The 12,953-nt window shown below is 37.1% G+C and overlaps 1 protein-coding gene across 1 annotated transcript in view; it reads right to left on the bottom strand.

Moving 5' to 3' along the window:
* The window catches only part of LOC126758104 (sex peptide receptor), a 122,826-nt gene that overhangs the window by 63,001 nt on the left and 46,872 nt on the right, over positions 1 to 12,953 (bottom strand). The window contains exon 3 of the mRNA XM_050472136.1: positions 576 to 609. The gene's annotated coding sequence lies outside the window, so the exon portion shown is untranslated. The remainder of the gene's footprint in view (positions 1 to 575; positions 610 to 12,953) is intronic.

Genomic DNA, 12,953 nt, shown 5'->3' on the forward strand with positions numbered 1-12,953 from the left:
TGTCAACAAGGAATACTATTTGAGTGTTATGCGTCATTTGTGCGAAGCTATTCGTGCTTGAGTTTTTCTTCTTGAGTTTTTCGTCAAATTTTCTACCAATATAGTAACCGTAGTCGCCTGATTTAGCTCCGTGTGACTTCTGGTTATTCATTAAACTCAAACGACCGCTCCGGGGAAATCACTTTGAGTCAATTTAAGGCATTAAACATGAATCTCTATACGCATTGAAGGCTATTCCGCAAATTGACTTTAACAAGTGTTTCGTGGATTCGGAAGAACGTTGGCACAAGTGTATAGGTGTGAAGGTGTTTACTTTGTCAGCCACATAGATTTTGAAGAATAAATTAGGAATTTTAAAATAAAGAACAAAGTCACATTAAAATGTAATACTTTTTTTTTGGAGTTATATTAATATAATTAATTTCCTTCATTTCCATATCCTTCAGGACAAGAGATTAGTGAATTTTCTTAAAAACTATGGAAAATATAAACTGTTTTAATAATTCAAGGTGAAAATTTATTTCAAATAATATTATATAACCTTCAGTACTCATAGCATGTGCTTTAATCCTTACCTCAAATTAGTGTAGCAATGCCATCATAATAAATCTGAAATAAAATAATAAATATTGTTTATTTACAAGCATTTAAGTTGAAGGAAATAAATCTCTTTCTTAAATAGTACTGACATTAAATACAACGTATACTCGTATTGATCAAAATTAGCATATCCAAACGAAGTCTTCACCCAAACCACAGTTAATTTAAACACCCTAAACGACAAGAAAATAATTTATCTTTCGCTCCACGCCACGAGTAATTGAACCATTGACAAGCGACGACAGAAATTTTAATCTATTTAAATTAAAACTTGAATTGCGGTCAGCATCATTTGCAGCTGTGGAAAGCGTTGCACAGTGAGCCTTGATGCTACAAACAAGTTGTTTCATTGAAGTTTAGCATGCTTACATGGTAAAAAAAAAGGAACAAGTTTGACAGTCTAAGAAATGGCGATTTTTGAGAATTAACAAAAATAGCAAAAGTTCCGTAAAAATAGTTTTCAAATTTTAAAGGTAGTATATTTATACAAACATACATATTTTGAAAATACACACTAAAATTTATGAAAATAAATATTTTTCGAATACACGCAATCTCCGACGGTGCTAAAAGAAAGATCGTTCACTACAGCAGTGGAGGGCGAAACTTAAAAACAAATGCTGCTTGAAGATTTTGTCCGTACAGTGATTTACAGCCAAAAAATTAAAAAAATGGCGGTATTTCAAAAAAATGTAGACCTTACTCGAAAATTTGGTCGTTTTCAGCTTGCCAAATTCAAAATTTGTTCAGACCAAAACCTCCAATGCCATTGTTTGGTGAACTATACACAGAGCATGCGGGAATATTTGATAGTGATCGAATCGGATCGGGAAGAACGACTGGTTCGCTGTTGTAAGTCCGCTACAACCGTGTAAGCGTTGTCTACGCCAGTAAAGAAGAAGATCGGTTCATTAGTTTAAGAATAATAACTCTAGCATATTTGAAAAATGTAGTTTTGAGAGCTTAAAAATAACGTGATTGAGCTGATTAAACTGCTGTAGTCACCCTTTAGAAGGATGCAATTCAAAAACTCTTTAAGCTATTACTTTAAAATTTTAGTACAGTAAGATCACATTCGCTGTATCGGTTTAGTGCTTCAACCCGAGATTCCACGAAATTATGCAACCGAATACATACCTTAATGCAACAAATGGACCAAGGCGTTATATCCTGCTAACGTTAAAGCAGATGTTTGCAAAAATAAGAGGGGAAGAGAAGCAATCAATTAGAGAATTCTGAATAGCCTATTATATGTGACCTGGTCTACGGAAAGGGGGCTTAGGTGTCAAAAAATCAATTTTCACTAACAATAACGAGAAACTGACGAAACGAGTTGTTTATTTTTAACAGCTGTTTCCCAGAAAACTAGTTTTCGCACGTTAGCTCCCTTTTCGTAGACCTGGTCACATATCATGATCGCTAACAAAAACCTTTCTTGGAATGAGAGATAACAGAAACATCTTTGAAAGGTCTATGAAAAAATATTTGGCCAGGTTTAAGTAAAAGCAGAGACATTGGATACTCTGCCGACATGGATGAAATAGGGAAATTAGCAAAACATGCCGATTTAGATGAGGAACATATGGAAAACATCGAAAGAATGCAGGGAGTTCAAAAAACAGCAGCTAGTCTAGAGCGAGAAGAAAACAAAAATAAAGGCTGTAGTGATTTCGAGGAAAAGCAAAGAGAACATCCGATGGCGTTCAAAAGCAAGACGAGGGGTTAAAGATGCTTTATCCAATTATCAACAACTTCCTGACAAAAAAGCAGAATATTGAAAACACAAAATAAACTGAATGATCTCACTGGCTTAGAATTTTATTTGTTTTTATAAGTATATTCATTTTATTTTCGAAAGAAATAATGGTTTGATTTTGTTAATTTTAATTATAGACTGTTCATTTAGCTTCCCCCTGCGGATAGGGGGGACCGAATATGCCCGCGGCAAGGCATACCTGTCGTAAGAGGCGACTAAAAGCCACATGCACTGTGTATGACATTTATCTGGTCTTGTCTCGAATGTCAGCATGGTCATTAGTCAGAAAAGTGCTATAAAAATAGCTCGAAATGTTATTATATTCTTCAAATGGGTTTGCAATTATATAACAAATACTAGAGTTTCAAGCTACAACAAAAATCATACAGTCGGGTTCTTAAGAGTTCCTTGGAATTCTTGGGGGCTCGACTGGCAGTAGCTTAAGCGCAAGCTTGGACTACAGGTCATACCAAAGACTAAAACATGGTACCACGGGGAGCAGCCGCCCCTGAAGTTCACTTCAGTCTGCTCATTGGGTTTGGCCCTTTGGGGAGATTCGTGGTGGCTGTGGTTTAAACCTAAATGCAGGAAGGACATTAGTCCAATGTGGAGTCGCACTGCGGCCGGGTGTCGGACCCAGAGTACGGCAGAGGTTTTAGGTGGGCCTCGAACCCGACCAAGGTGGAAAGGGAGTCCCACCCTTTCAATTTGGAACCAAAGTGTAAGTGTATATGCCAGCACTCATGCTTTGGTTCTCCAGAGTATGATGCGGGTGCACGCACTCATGCTTTGGGGCGCTGATCAACGCATTGTTTTGATCTGTGTGTTTCTAGTAATAGAAAACACCGTGGATTTGAGCCTCCTTAGGCAGATACCCACGTTAAAACACATTGGATTCTGTTCACTTAGCTCTAATAATTGGACTTATCTTGACTGCTGCTTGTGCGAGAAGCTTACATTTGCTGCATCACCGTAGCGCACGAGAAGCTCGAAAAATTAATTAAGAAGACAGCAAAGCATCTTTAAGTGCTCTTTTTTATTATTAAGAGCTTAGATGCCGACTTCAAATAAGGACAGTCCAGTAAATAATAATAATCAAAAAAGTAATCACTAGTGAAAATTGTTTGAGGTTAAGCGGTTATATCCACCTGTGAATTAAAAAAAAAATCAATTTTTTTTTATCTCGAATGTACACGCATGTAATTGAGAATAGTTGCCAAAAATTTTACTCGGCAAAAAGTTTCGAAAAAATGAGAAAATATGATATTTGTGAGACTAGTTAATATACTCATTTGCCAAACCTTAAACCAGAAACGTTTTTTACATCTCAAAGCTCACGAGCTGTTTTCCTAAGAGTCGAAGAGAATGAGAAGGCAAAATATTGTGCTAATGGGTCACATTTAAAAACGACAAAAAGCCTCGGATGACACTCTATACATATCCTAAATATGTATGTTATTAGTATTTTCCTTTCTTCTTACAACTATTTACTTTTTAGTTTAAAAACTAATGATCTTAGTGTTCATAATGAAGCAATAATTTCACAATTCTTCATGCTTCCAACTAAAACCAAACAATTCAATAAAATGTTTACTATGTACTATAACGAGGCAATACAGAATAGCTGTTCTGCAAAAGGGTTCAAATGCATATTCGACGCAGAACTATCAGCTCGCCACCAGACTTCAAAGTCTTTTAGTTAACAAGCACTTATTTTACTTTTAATTAAACACATAAATTTGTTTAGTTGCTTCATTGTGCTGTTCATTGGATGGTCGCCAGGGTATCGAACTGTAGGGACAAAGCGACAAAGTGCGGTTGAAAACACAGATTAAAACCGCCGAAACTCATTCGAACTGATTTAAGTTTAAATTATGCCGTCGAGGCTGGCAAGGAGTACTCAATGTCGCCTTGATAAGACTACAACAACTGTATTTTTTATATTTCTTGTATAGTTTATTAGCATAAGTAGATATATTTAGGTCACAATGCTTCTTCTAGCAGCAACTAACTCATTAGATCAACCAATGTAAATATACATATACTATATAGTGGCTAAATAATTTTCGAGCAAATGCTGTACCGAGCGTTATGCACACACACATACATACACATGATACCGCTGTTATGAAGCTTGCTGAAATACGCCAGTGATAGTAAAAATTAATAATTTTTAATTAACCACTGCTGGCTGCTGCCATTGCAGTTGAATGCGCAAACTGCCGGTCAGCAAATGTCACAGCGGTTAGCAACTAAATCGGTTTGCCACTAGAAATATTCTACGGCAAAAAGCTAAGAAAAAATGTTAAAAATATTTCGCTTCTTCTTTTGTGCCGCTTTTTCGTCTTTTCTACCGCCCTTCGTTGCATATAATCTCCGTAGCCATAGTGACTTGGGATGAGCTGTTGGTGCCTGCACCAAATATCAACCGCCCAGACTATTGTTAATGTTGACTTTGTCCTTAGCCGCGTGTCATGTCAAGTGCGACGCTGGCCGGCCTTGAATATTTACGCCGGCTCAAAGCATACACAAAAGGTCTGCTCGCAAATCTGTGCAAAAGTCTGGCTGACATTGTTGCAATGAGCGCCGGCGCTGGAGCAGAAACAATGAGAAGGGAATAGAACTTACGCGTGTTGAACATAACAAAAATGCTTGGTATTTTCCTTTTTGATTTTCCAAGCACTAAAAATGTGTCTGCAACAGCAGCTACAACACGACCAATAGACCAAATTAAGTAGCGTCATCGTCTGGGCCATCTTGTTTATGTTACGGTTATAATAAGCAGAAAATCCATGCACATTTATATTCGGCAATAAGCTGAACAATAAATGGACAACAAATTGGCTAAAAATTAGTGGCCAAGTCAAGCGCACTTGCGAGTCGAATAAATAAATTGGCTTCAAAGTGCTTAAAGGCACAATATCATATTTTCCTTTCAGTTTATGTGCGATTTAAGTGCGTAAGCGCTTTCGAAAAGTGCTTTAATGCATTTCAAGTAGCTGTTGAACATCAAATAACAGCCAATAATGGCTCCGAAATTTTTAGGCTTCAAATTGCTTTCACTGCAAAAAATTAATTTGCTTGCGGAGTGTGACGAGATCTTCAAAACTTTGAGAATACAATCAAACATCTCATTTGCATGTCTTCCAAAATCTCTGACAAGCAAGGTCTCTTTAAGTTCTCCATGAGATTATCAGATCATGGTGATTGCTTTCAATTATATCGAAAATATTGTCTTGAAAATCAACAGTGTGATTTTTTTAGCAAAGACCTATTATCGCCGATTAACGAACCGCTCCCAGAACTCGCTACGTACGAGAGACTCGGGTCGTTTTCCATGGTCCTTTGACCATCGCTATCACCGCCTGTTGTACCCATCGAATCTGCAGTTTGAGTGCCATCAGCTCTGGCAGTAGTCGAGAGGACCCTAAGGACTACCCTTTCGAACCCATAGCTTATGGCTCTCTTGGTTTTGCATCTGAGGATTTCCTAACTCTCACTCGCAGAAAAAGGTTCAGCTGGCATCGAGATGCGTACCCTAGGGCGAAGTGGAAGATTCACTTTGTCTACAGTCTCCAATCTGGCACCCTTTCATACCTGGCCCACCTGAGAAACTTTCACTTTATAATGAAGAGTCAATCATTCACTGGCACATCTAAGGAGCTTATGAAGCCCATGGTGCCATTCGGCACTCTTAAATTTTAAGAGAAGACTGAGGAGATAGTCACCGCTATTCTCTTCCAATCCTTACGGAGATGACACCATCTTCACTGCTGCGGTCGAACACGCCAAGCTCTTTTGAGCCAGCGTTTTCAGCCACTTCGCTAGAGGTTGGCGCAGCCACAGTCGCAGTCTTTTAGCAAGGGAGGTTTCTCCTTCATGCGACGTTTCCCGCTTAACCGCTGATTTAGCTTTATTTGCGTCCGGTTCTGCGCTATCGTCTTCGCTTTCGCTCAGCACCCTCTCGACCCACTCGGGTGTATTAACATGCTGCTCAGATACCTAACCAGACTACCGGCTTCCCTCATCCTATTGCTCTCAGAATGGCCTTGCGAAAAGACTCCTACTGTTTCGTCGCCCCAGGAGCAGCCCCTTCCGAGATAGATCTGGGTTACAAAGCTTAACTAGTGCAGGAGTTGAAAGTCCGTGAAGTCCGCAGGTCATTTAGCGTTACCCAAGATGCACCGACTTGGAGGCGACCTGCACTGCATTCCCTACACGTATCTACAGGGGGAAAATTATTATTTGACAAATGTTGGTCATTGGAAGTTCTAGAATACAAGTACATCTGAATTGCTGATAGAGCCTTAGACAATAGCTTTATTCATTTATAAAGCTCGTCTAAGCCAAAAAACAACGTATACCAGCAGAAAATGTAATAATAATAAATTGAGAATCCATTGAGTGGTAGTCTCAAAACAACAATAAGTTCTTTAAGTGCCATAAAACAAATGATAAATTTTCCACAAAACACTGACAAATGTGAGAATTCCTCCGCAAAGCCTGCTGTACGGGATAACTTTAAAGCATATTATGCGTTGATCTTCAATACAAAAATATATTCTAATATTAATTATTTATTGAGATTTCTTCATTTAGATGTTTTCTTTTCAATAATTTATATTAAATGTAATTGAAGTTGTTTGTTAATATTCATATTTGCCCACTTGAACGCATCGTATGAAGGAGCACGTGTAATCACTTCTAAATTGAAAACACTCTCTTCTATTTCTAGCTTTTCAACACAAATCAACTTGTGCACACGCACTTATCTTGTCATTTTATTGGCACAATTGTGCGTCTCTAAGCTCTCAATCACTTGCCAATACCCACACAACTAGCGAAAGACTCATAGAAAATACCAAAAATACTTGTCTGTGTACAATTTACAATGTAATTGCTTTTTTAAATATACACCCCAGATGCTTGTTATATTTTTCTTACACAGACTTTCATGTTTTCTTTCGGCACACTTCAAACTTAATTTGGCTTTATATGCGCAAGGAGAATTACTTGAAGCTCGTAAGTGATTTTGTCATTAAATGGAACTAATGAACAAATACAAGTGCACACAGAAGGATCGACAGACAAATATTTAGCAAATTACAAATATTTGCCTTAACACATCCACTGATGTCCTGCAGTTTGTAGAGAATTATTAGCTTTTATAAATGTTAAACAAATATTTAACAACAACACACTTGTCGGTAAATAAATATACCAAATAAAATACAAATATCAAGAATTCCTGGTTCTAATTAAATTGTTGGCTAAAATAACCGTTTACAACTAAAATTTGCGTACTGAAAACCAATTCGTTCGAAAAAGAAGATTTTGATTTTTAGCTGTCGTTGAAATGAGATTTTGAAAATGACGTTTTTTCTCTAACTAACGAGACGGACGGACGGACGGACAGACAGACAGAATTTCGGACATGATTTACTAAACGTATGTAAGTTTATCTATAAGCTCAGGTGTAACAAGAAGTATCATTGAATTTTTTATCTTCTAAATATATTAACCGTTACAGGTTTTGTAGTTTTAAAAACAAACAGATGTTTCTTCTTCTTTATTGGCTTACGCGGTTATAGATGAGTTTACAACAGCCAAGTGTAACCAGGTCCTTCTCCACTTGATCTCTTACGGAGTGGCGGTTTCCTCTTTCTCTGCATCCCCTTACGATTCATACTCTCAGGACTGAAGTTTTCATCCATTCGGACGACAGCGGAACCTCTGGCACTTAATTTGCTTAATTATTCAAACGTCGTCGTATATTTTGTACAGCTCATCGTTCCATCGACTCCATCCGCAGAACCTTTGTCTCGAAAACTCGTTACACCGACTCATCAGATGTTATGTTCTAGTGCACCACCTTATAGATCGCGTTTTGAGCTACCCAAAAAAATTATTAAGGCAATTAAAATCAATCCGAGCCACTTCGATAGGTTCTCAAAAGGTGTGTCGACAGCTTTGCATAAAGGATTTGACAAAATAATTAGTCGCATAGCGTGTGCACCTATTGGACACTGTCCTGCCAGAACACCTAGTATTGCGGCGAGCTTTACTTTGCGAAGTGCAAGTAGTCCGGAAGACCGTTTACTGTTCACTTTGGGCCAGAAGGATCTCAGAGTCAGACGAGTTCTGGTTGTTAACCAACACTTGCCGAGGTCACTGGAGGTCCATAGCTCCAGCGCTAGAGCGCATTCGGAATACCGCCTCTTTTCCAGTCGGATGAAATTGAAGTAAGGGGTCCTAGTAAGCTCATCTGTTTTGCTGTTTCCGGCGAATTCGCTATGTCCGAGCACTCATAGAAATCCAATAAGGAGAAGGCTTGCAGCTGTGGTTCATTAGGTCATGCACTTCTTGAGTGAGCTCGCCCAAAGCCAGTATAGCCGCTCGGCTACTGAAGTGAACACACACTTCTCTGAAGGAGGCTGCACTTCGGAGCTGTATATGTACCGCATATCTTGTTGACCTCCGCTTGAAAAATGATTTAATGGTTTGGTGAAAACGCTCACTGCACCTACATATTCTCCAACGGCTTCCTCCATCACACAAATCGCTCCCAGGAGTGTGTGCTGAGAAGAAACCACCAGGTGACGGTTCCACGATGCAGTGATCCAATCTGTAAGGAATTAAATCGAAGTAGTGGAGCATTTCAGTGTTTCCCTGCCCAGCTTCTCTAAATCTAATAGCAGACTTGGCTGCAAATCCCACATCAGCTATATCTACAGGATACCCTGTAAAATGTCTTTGAGTGGCATTGTTGGTGTTGTCCTTAGTGCACTACAAGTTCTGATGAGGATCGGTAAATATTAAAATTCTATATCTAAGTAACATTGACTGGTCTTCCATAACTCAACATTTGACAACTCCTTACCTTTTTGTGTAGGGCTGCTCGAAAACAAGCTTGGCCCTCCCATCGCAGTACCATCCCGAACATCTGGAAAATTATAAAAAAAAAAGTCAGTGAGGTCTTTTTTGTGATCGCCACGGAAGGCAACCAATTGAAAAATATTTCAATCCCTCTTTATCGAAATCTAATTATAGCACCGCGTATCTGCTTGATTTTTTCCAAGAATTGCACTTTGTCCTGGAACAATAGCAGGTTTTTCGTGATATACTTAGGTCGTTAGATCTATTCAGACATCAAGGCATTATTTCACTATCTTCGATGAAAATAAAAGATACTTTAGTGATTTCAAATCCGCTGGGCTATGAGTATGTATATTTGAATATATTTCTTCCTGTAAGCACACTTTAAAGATATCAGAACAAGGCGGCGTTCTTCAGTTGCTATAATCTCAAATCACAGGAACACACTGTAGTTGTCTGGTAGTTGAAAGGCCAATTTAGTATCTAATTTTGCTAAAAGGAACCACCTTCCACTTCGACTTTTTTTGTATACTCCAAATATTTCAATCATTCCGAGTTTTGCCAGGTTTTTTGCAATCAGAAAGCAAAGTGTGCCTCAGAACGGTTCCAAATACTTATTTCGAGAACAAGTTTGAACAATAAGAACAATCATTTTTATACCCTGAACAGAGCTGAGTCGATTTAGCCATGTCCGTCTGTTTGTATATATACGAACTAGTCCGTCAGTTTTTAAGATATCGTTTTGAAATTTTGCAAACGTCATTTTCTCTTCAAGAAGCTGCTCATTTGTCGGAACTGCCGATATCGGACCACTATAACATTTAGCTGCCATACAAACTGAACTATCGGAATCAAGTTCTTGTATGGAAAACTTTCACATTTCAAAATGTATCTTCACAAAAGTTGGCACAGGTTATTTTCTAAAGCAACAATGTAATATCCAAAGAAATTGTTCAGATCGGTTAACTATAGCATATAGCTGCCATACAAACTGAATGATCGGAATCAAGTTCTTGTATGGAAAACTTTCACATTTGACAAGATATCTTCACGAAATTTGGTATGAGTTATTGTTTAAAGAAATAATGTAATATCAGAAGAAATTGTTCAGATCGGATTACTATACCATATAGCTGCCATACAAACCGAACGATCGGAATCAAGTTCTTGTATGGAAAACTTTTGCATTTGACGTGGTATCTTCACGAAATTTGACATGGATTACTGCTTAAGGTAATAATATAATCTCCGAAAAAATTATTCAGATCAGATTACTATAGCATATAGCTGCCATACAAACTCAACACACATAGTTACTAACAAAATTGCAAGGGTATTTAGCTTCAGTGCAACAGAAGTTAACGTTTTTTCTTGTTTCATAAGTATTTGCTTATAACTCAACCGTTCGAGCTCAATTTAAATTTCCGTTTGTTTAGCTATATTACTACTCACTCCACTATTTCTTCTTTCGCTTCCTCCCTTCTCCCAGTGAAATAATTTGCTAAGTGCATACAAATGTAAAATGAAATGTATTTTCATCAATTTAAGCGCGTTAATACTTCCCGAAAAACACCATACCGCTTGCATGCGAACAAATGGAAAGCACCAAAATTCGCCAAAAACGGAAAAGAAAATGAAACGAATTGCTGAGCGCAAATGTAAATGGCGAAAAAAACTCAACGAACAATGTTCATATCTTTTGTTTCACTAGAATGCCGGGCAAATTTGCGCTTGCTATACGGTTTAAGAAACACATACATACAGATGCAGGGTCCGGCATAAAAAGTTAGCCACCAAGCTGAAGTAGACTGAATTAACTTAATGCGGACTAAAACAATAAATGTTGCTACAACTATGCCAACACTAGAGTGCTAGAGTGAAGAACCCACAAAAAACTAACAAACTACTTTAGCACTCAACGCAAAGAACGCAGATTTTGGTTTCTACTTAAGGGGGTACTCTCATGTACCACTTTTTAGGAAAATTTTTTTTATGCGACAAAAAAAATTCAATCATTTTAATTTTTTAATATATTTTTATTAGTATTTTGAAATGTACAAAAAAAAAATTTTTTTTTCGTTTTTTACATTTTTAATATTTTTTTTTTAAATTAAAGTAGTCCCCAACAAAAAAAAAGTAGTTCACTGGTCATGGTGATAGCGGCTGTTCATGTTGTCTGAAATAAAAAAATCGAATGGATTATTATTCAGTAGTTCTGCAGCTATCGTCCCTACCAAATATAATCAATTTCATTAAAAAAAAATGTCGAACTTCAAAAAAAAGTCACGAAAATCTTGTTTTTTTTTCGTTAAAAATCGTTTAAAAAATATATGAAAATATTTTCGAAAATAAACAATTCTGGTAGGGACGATAACTATAAATGAGTAGAAGAACATATGTAAATTTTAAAGCAATCGGTTGAATACTTTTTTTTAGGACCATGACAGTTTCAGAAAATGATGATTCGAGAAAAATGCAGACTTGTCATGGCGCCTGGTAGACAGTCGCTTACGACACGTCGGCGACTATGAGCTGTAACTTATCAAATACTATGAATTTGGGTCTGAATTTTTCACAGCATGTTTTCAATAGGTTTTACTCTCAAAATATCAAAAAAAAAATCGATTTTTCGAAGTGATTACATGAGAATACCCCCTTAAACCAAATCATTTCACACATTAACCGCGCGGACAGCGACGCTGCAAACTGCATCGCCAATGGAAGTGCATTTTTAAGTAAAATTACATTGCTCAGTACGTTCGTTCTACTGAGTAATGTGCTTATATAATTTTATTTGAAATTTAGAGCTTCACTATTTTATGCGCATTTGCTTACATTCAGAATTTAGAGCTCACGAGTGTATAACACAGGCTTTTGAGTTACGTCGTTAACATTTTGTACAGGATCCATTAAATATTAGCTGCAAAGTTTTAATTAATTTTCAAAAAAGCTTATAAAAACTAATTAAAATTAAAATCAAAGCTTAAGAATTCCATCGGCTCCACTTTTTGCTTGTTCAAGCTACCTTAGTAAAACACATTGTTATTCAAAGCAATTGTACTCAACACGTTGCACTGATCTTAAGACAGTGTGATTCGTCAAAGCATACGCAATAAAGACTTGAGATAGATATAGCATTGTATTAAAAGACAAATATATTTCGTCAAATATCTGCAGATCCATTCATCAAATAACTTTAGGGAAAAACAAGTACGGAAGAGCTAAGTTCGGGTGTAACCGAACATTTTATACTCGTGCAACTTGCAAGAATCAAAGCCCGAGAAATTCGTTCTGGAAAATATAGGAGCTGGGGGCAGACCATTAGACCAGATTTTATCTATTTTTGCCAGTAACACATAATATTAACACGCCACATACTAATTAAATGTTTCCTGAGATTAATTAAAATAATTCACATGCAATCAGCAATAAAGTGGAATAATATCAGGCAGTTGTTCAAAAATGCTGATATTATCTATTTATTATCTATTTTCGGCACAAAGATATAATGCTATGAGTAAAAGACATTCCGTAATTTTCATTGAGATAACTCAAATATTGGCCCATACTTCCAGCATAAAGTCACCCGGACGTTCGAATATCTTTTTATTAAGTATATGGGGCTCAGGCAAGTGTTGACCCGATTCAATCAATTTTTAATACACAGGGAAACTATTACCGAAAGAAATTTGTCTCTGAATTTTAGTTGTATATCCCATAT

The sequence above is a fragment of the Bactrocera neohumeralis genome, chromosome 5 (assembly GCF_024586455.1).
Source record: "Bactrocera neohumeralis isolate Rockhampton chromosome 5, APGP_CSIRO_Bneo_wtdbg2-racon-allhic-juicebox.fasta_v2, whole genome shotgun sequence".
Lineage (NCBI taxonomy): Eukaryota > Metazoa > Arthropoda > Insecta > Diptera > Tephritidae > Bactrocera > Bactrocera neohumeralis.